The sequence below is a fragment of the Rhinopithecus roxellana genome, chromosome 16, assembly GCF_007565055.1.
Source record: "Rhinopithecus roxellana isolate Shanxi Qingling chromosome 16, ASM756505v1, whole genome shotgun sequence".
Lineage (NCBI taxonomy): Eukaryota > Metazoa > Chordata > Mammalia > Primates > Cercopithecidae > Rhinopithecus > Rhinopithecus roxellana.
Window position 1 is genome coordinate 35755756 of NC_044564.1, and position 7368 is coordinate 35763123.

Consider the following 7368-nt stretch of genomic DNA (forward strand, 5'->3'; position numbering starts at 1 on the left):
ATACCAAAGCCTGGCAGAGACACAACAAAAAAAGAGAATTTTAGACCAATATCCCTGATGAACATTGATGCAAAAATCCTCAATAAAATACTGGCAAACCGGATTCAGCAGCACATCAAAAAGCTTATCCACCATGATCAAGTGGGCTTCATCCCTGGGATGCAAGGCTGGTTCAACATTCGCAAATCAATAAACGTAATCCAGCATATAAACAGAACCAAAGACAAGAACCACATGATTGTCTCAATAGATGCAGAAAAGGCTTTTGACAAAATTCAACAGCCCTTCATGCTAAAAACGCTCAATAAATTCGGTATTGATGGAACGTACCTCAAAATAATAAGAGCTATTTATGACAAACCCACAGCTAATATCATACTGAATGGGCAAAAACTGGAAAAATTCCCTTTGAAAACTGGCACAAGACAGGGATGCCCTCTCTCACCACTCCTATTCAACATAGTGTTGGAAGTTCTGGCTAGGGCAATCAGGCAAGAGAAAGAAATCAAGGGTATCCAGTTAGGAAAAGAAGAAGTCAAATTGTCCCTGTTTGCAGATGACATGATTGTATATTTAGAAAACCCCATCGTCTCAGCCCAAAATCTCCTTAAGCTGATAAGCAACTTCAGCAAAGTCTCAGGATACAAAATTAATGTGCAAAAATCACAAGCATTCTTATACACCAGCAACAGACAAGCAGAGAGCCAAATCAGGAATGAACTTCCATTCACAATTGCTTCAAAGAGAATAAAATACCTAGGAATCCAGCTTACAAGGGATGTAAAGGACCTCTTCAAGGAGAACTACAAACCACTGCTCAGTGAAATAAAAGAGGACACAAACAAATGGAAGAACATACCATGCTCATGGATAGGAAGAATCAATATCGTGAAAATGGCCATACTCCCCAAGGTTATTTATAGATTCAATGCCATCCCCATCAAGCTACCAATGAGTTTCTTCACAGAATTGGAAAAAAACTGCTTTAAAGTTCATATGGAACGAAAAAAGAGCCCGCATTGCCAAGACAATCCTAAGTCAAAAGGACAAAGCTGGAGGCGTCACGCTACCTGACTTCAAACTATACTACAAGGCTACAGTAACCAAAACAGCATGGTACTGGTACCAAAACAGAGATATAGACCAATGGAACAGAACAGAGTCCTCAGAAATAATACCGCACATCTACAGCCATCTGATCTTTGACAAACCTGAGAGAAACAAGAAATGGGGAAAGGATTCCCTATTTAATAAATGGTGCTGGGAAAATTGGCTAGCCATAAGTAGAAAGCTGAAACTGGATCCTTTCCTTACCCCTTATACGAAGATTAATTCAAGATGGATTAGAGACTTAAATGTTAGACCTAATACCATAAAAACCCTAGAAGAAAATCTAGGTAGTACCATTCAGGACATAGGCATGGGCAAGGACTTCATGTCTAAAACACCAAAAGCAACGGCAGCAAAAGCCATAATTGACAAATGGGATCTAATTAAACTAAAGAGCTTTTGCACAGCAAAAGAAACTACCATCAGAGTGAACAGGCAACCTACAGAATGGGAGAAAATTTTTGCAACCTACTCATCTGACAAAGGGCTAATTTCCAGAATCTACAAAGAACTCAAACAAATATACGAGAAAAAAACAAACAACCCCATCAAAAAGTGGGGAAAGGATATGAACAGACATTTCTCAAAAGAAGATATTCATACAGCCAACAGACACATGAAAAAATGCTCATCATCACTGGCCATCAGAGAAATGCAAATCAAAACCACAATGAGATACCATCTCACGCCAGTTAGAATGGCAATCATTAAGAAGTCAGGAAACAACAGGTGTTGGAGAGGATGTGGAGAAATAGGAACACTTTTACACTGTTGGTGGGATTGTAAACTAGTTCAACCATTATGGAAAACAGTATGGCAATTCCTCAAGGATCTAGAACTAGATGTACCATATGACCCAGCCATCCCACTACTGGGTATATACCCAAAGGATTATAAATTAGTCTACTACAAAGACACATGTACACGTATGTTTATTGCGGCACTATTCACAATAGCAAAGACTTGGAATCAACCCAAATGTCCATCTGTGACAGACTGGATTAAGAAAATGTGGCACATATACACCATGGAATACTATGCAGCCATAAAAAAGGATGAGTTTGCGTCCTTTGTAGGGACATGGATGCAGCTGGAAACCATCATTCTTAGCAAACTATCACAAGAAGAGAAAACCAAACACCGCATGTTCTCACTCATAGGTGGGAACTGAACAATGAGATCACTTGGACTCGGGAAGGGGAACATCACACACTGGGGTCTATCATGGGGAGGGGGGAGGGGGGAGGAGGGAGGGATTGCATTGGGGAGTTATACATGATATAAATGATGAATTGATGGGTGCTGACGAGTTGATGGGTGCAGCACACCAACATGGCATAAGTATACATATGTAACAAACCTGCACGTTATGCACATGTACCCTAGAACTTAAAGTATAATAAAAAAAAAAAAAAAAAAAAAAAAAAAAAAAAAAAAAAAAAGAATTATGCACCCACATCACTACAGAGAAGCAGGGTCACTGGAAGAAGAGATGGTGGTTGTGCAGCCAATTGAAATGCATACTGCATAACACCAGCATTTTTCCACAGCGCTAGCTAACAGTAGGTTTTAATTATGTAGTAATAAAAAATGAATAAACAGCAGTAAAAAAAAAAAAAAAAAAAAAAAAAAAAAAAAAAAAAAAAAAAATATATATATTCGCACATTAAATACAAATGAAACTACAAAGTTAATTAAATTCATATTAACAAAAATACTGTAATAGAGGGCATTTTGCTCAAATTAAATCAAGTTGATTTAATTAACTTGAATTTATTTAATGTTTAATTGTATAAATATACTTTCATGGTTTGTTCTGTATTAAGTATTTCTAAATTTTGACTTATGCATACATGGGGAACTCATGAACACATGGGCATAAAATAATGTTAGCAATTTCAAGATATTTTTAAATATTTTGTTTTATTTTATTATATTATTATGACTATATTTCCCATTTCGGATCATCGGACCTCATGCTTAATAAAAATTGCCACTTTCGATGGGGAGTTGCTTGGTCACTTTATAAAATTGTGTTGCTCAATTGAAGATGAATTTTATGATGACAACACTAACAAATCTGCTCTAAATGAGTATCTAAGCCAATTATTTCTGGACTTAGGACTGGAGCACTTCCATATTGAAAATTTACTGCTACACTTTCCACTCATGAAATGTTAAGTATTCTAATAGTTGAATATAAAGGGTAGTGATTACTTACCAACCAGTTTGGAGATAATGCAGTATTTAAATATAGGTTAGGCCTACACCATACCAGCCCACTATCAGTCTTGCCTACTACAGAAATTTATCCTGCCCTTGGCCATGGCCTTTCCAGTCATTGCTCATGGATGAATGTACATAAATATGCCCGTGTATGCGTGAGCAGCATAGTGTGAGTGTGTGTGCTGTGTATATGCAGATAGATGTATGTACGTGTGTGTATAAATTTGTATGTGTATATGTAAATGTTAGGAAATTTGGCAAATGGGAGGTAAAATTTTAAGACTCACCAATAATCTTTGCTAGTTAAGTTTTTGTTCTGCACATAGTAGGCACTCAAAAAAAAAAAAATGGTAGTTGGCCAAGTGCAGTGGCTCACACCTGCAATCCCAGCACTTTGGGAGGCCAAGGCTGGTGGATCACTTGAGCTCGGGAGTCTGAGACCAGCCTGGGCAACATGGCAAAACCCTGTCTCTACTAAAAATACAAAAATTAGCCAGGCATGGCGATGGACACCTTTGGTCCTACTGGGGAGGCTGAGGTAGGAGGATTGCTGGAGCCCAGGAGGCAGAGGCTACAGTGAGCTGAGATGGTGCCACTGCACTCCAGCCTGGGAGACAGAGACCCTGTCTCAAAATAAATAAATAAATAAACAAACAAAGTACTTATTAATCTTGTGTCACCGGATACTCTTTTTCTTAAATATTACTTTTTCTTGGTCCAGGATTTCCTGTCAAATCCTAGCCAGTAAAGCACGTTATCCTATGTTTTAACTATCTCAGGCTGGTAAAAATAACGCATACTTTGCTTTTTTTTTTTTTTTTTCATTTGGCCAATATTCACCTAATACTTACTGTGACTAAGTGAGAAATGCAGAGCATTTTATAACATTACATTCCTCTATAGTTGTTTTAGACAGTGACCAGAATTTTGCTTGGGAGATAATTCCAAGGAGTGCTAGCAAGGTTGGAAAGGTGAGAGCATGGAGGGAACCGAAGCCAGTATAGGGTACATTCATGAACAGTTCCCGCTGTGGGCAGCCAGGCCTCCATTCCACTGGGAACCTCTGAGAAAGGATGTAGAGCCTCAGAGTTGCCCCCCTACTCCCCACAGGGGCCATAAGGCTGTAGCACTTACCCGCTCCTCCCTGTGTTGGTAAGAAGTCCTGACTTCCTGGCACTCCGGTCTGTCTCACTCACGTGTTGAACGTGACTTGGTGGCCAGGAAGCCCTTGCAAAGACAGGCAGGGAGCCTGGGGTAAGAAGACATCAGTGTTCACAGGGAGAAGGCGTGCCAAGGGGGGTTGAGTGTGGTGCCAGCACCCCTACAATACTCATTGCAAACCTGTTGTTATACATATTTTGATGGGTGAGGAAGTGGAGTCCCAGAGAAGTTAAGTAACTCTCCCAGGGTCATAGGGATAATGAGTGCAGGAGCTGGGATTCGAACATGGCCATCCGCTCACAGAGTCTGTGCTCTTAACCACTGCAGTGATAATCAAAATGAATGTTATTCCTCTATGTGTTTTTCTTCAAAATATTCACTTCAAAACACAAACAGGGCTGGGCACAGTGTCTGATGCCTGTAGTCTCTGCACTTTGGGAGGCCAAGGCAGATGGATCACCTGAGGTCAGCCCTTTGAGACCAGCCTGGCCAACATGGCAAAACCCGGGGTCTCTACTAAAAATACAAAAAATTAGCCGGGCGTGGTGGCAGCACCTGTAATCCCAGCTACTCAGGAGGCTGAGGCAGGAGAATCACTTGAAGCCCAGAGACAGAGGTTGTAGTGAGCCAAGATCATGCCATTGCACTCCAGTGTGGGTGACAAGAGCGAAACTCCATCAAAAAAAGAAGAGAGAGAGAGAGAGAGAGAGAGAGAGAGAGAGAGAGAGAGAGAGAAAGAGAGAAAGAAAGGAGGGAGGGAGGGAGGGGAGAAAGAAAGAAAGAAAAGCATAAATGGGTCTTAACTCTGCAAACCTCATAATTTGCAGAAGCAGAAGTCATTTGATAAACATCAGACCCTTAATAATACGTATTTTGCTTTTCCATTGTCTCTGAACTATTATTTCTGAGTGTGTTTCTGCTTTTTCTTGGATAGTTCTCTGAAATAAAGTCTAACACCTTTCTATTAAGACTGAAAGCAAATTGTTCAAAGAGAAACAAACAATTGTGACTGCCGAGTTTGAAAGAGCAGAGAAACTATGCTACTGTCAGAGTTGGCACTGTGTGTCCCAAGGATCAGGAAATGGAACTGGGCATCTCACAAGATGAGTATTATAGTTTATTCATAACATTTGCATAAAAGTAAAAGGGAGAAAGGCATAGAGCTAACAATAGCCTCAGAGTCCAGGTGACAAGGACTTTGTTGTGAAACGAACTGGTCCTCCTGGCCCTTGTTAGTAACTCCCCATCCATGAACAAGATCCAAGACAGACAACTTTGAGGGAATGCCATCTGGAGTGAAGTGTGGGACGTGGAGGTTTCGTGGATCTCTGACTCGTAAATCAAAGTCCTGGAAGTAAGTCATGTCTATTTCTATTGTTTCAACCTGACTTCCCCATGCACTGAGAAGGCCTTGTGCCAGCATTTCGAATCTATTCGTCATGTTCACGGCTATGTCTGTCAGGTGATGTAACCAACATCACAACAGCACAAGTCATGGTCCCAACTGCAAAGAATATTTCCACGTTGTAGGAAATTGTATGGAGATACCCATTTCTATAAAGTAGGTTATGTCTATAGAGTATAGTCTTCCTCCCCTGGCCTGCCTATTTCCAGGCCTCTTCCTACCTGTAAATTCTTCTGCATCAGGGAGGTTTGTGGGACGGTAGGAACCTGAAGCTTTTTAAAGTTGGTAATTCAACTCTTCTTGCCTTTGTGAAAGCCTGGGTGGACTGAAATTTTCTGGATGTCTTTGATACAAAGGACTGTAAGGAGTCTTATCCTTCAGGGCCAAAAGATGGAAGCACAGGCTTCTCCCAGACCAGGAAGTGGGTTAAGTTCCAGATTTGTTGGTGAAACAGGAACCTATAGGCCTGTCTCTGGAAGCACCCTAGTGAGTTTGCAGCGCCTCTGAGGGAATGTGGTGGCACTGGGCTTCTAGGAAGGCTGGAGCCCAAGCACTGAAGATTCAGCCTCACGCATGGTCCAAAAGCGGAGATCAGCCACCCAGACCCTTTTGTGTCTGGAAGTCACAGGCCCTTTTCTGCCTCTGAATACCAAACACAAGCCTCTCTGATTTTTTAAAAAATATAGAGAAGGAGAAGTCACAGGAGTGACTCAAAATGATTTTCTAGCCTGCCCAGTGAAGGAGGATAAGGTCAGTTTGAAGCAATTTTAAAGGTATTTCTTGACTGCTTGAGTCTGTAGTTTCACATTCAAGACAAAATAATAATATGCAAAGCACACTTCAGTGTGCCACAGGGCTAAGTACAGTGTGTGGAACTCTCATACAATCCCCACAGAACTCTGTGAACTGGGTGATTTTGTTTTTGCAACCTCCAAATGAGGACAATGAGGCCTAGAGAGTTCTGGTCTTTGCTCAAACTAATGCCTCATCAAGGTGAGATGTGACACAGGTCAGTGGATTCCAAAGCCTGTTTGTTTAACAGGACCCTGTGAGTCTGACTTGTGAAACAATTAGGACACCAGCCATCAGGGTATATAGGTAAGAATCCAGTTCCTTTCAGCAGTGAATGTTGGAGTATTTCAGAGAAAGCAAGACCCACGTGGACTCAAAGGAGGAATATAAGACTCAGGAGGGACGATGACTTGATTGATTTTGTTCAACAATGTTTCCCATGTGCTTAGAATAGGGCTTGGTCCATAGTAGGGGCTTCATAAATATTTGATAAGTCAGTGAATGAATGATTGACAGGAGTCTAGAATTGTCTTATATGATGAGATGAGAGGGCTTTAAATAATCCAAAAGAAGGAAGAAAGCCATTCCATGGCCATTATTAATATTAAGAAAAAAAAAACAGGTACTGGTGAGATTGTGGAGAAAAAGGAATGCTTTTACACTGCTGGTGGGAT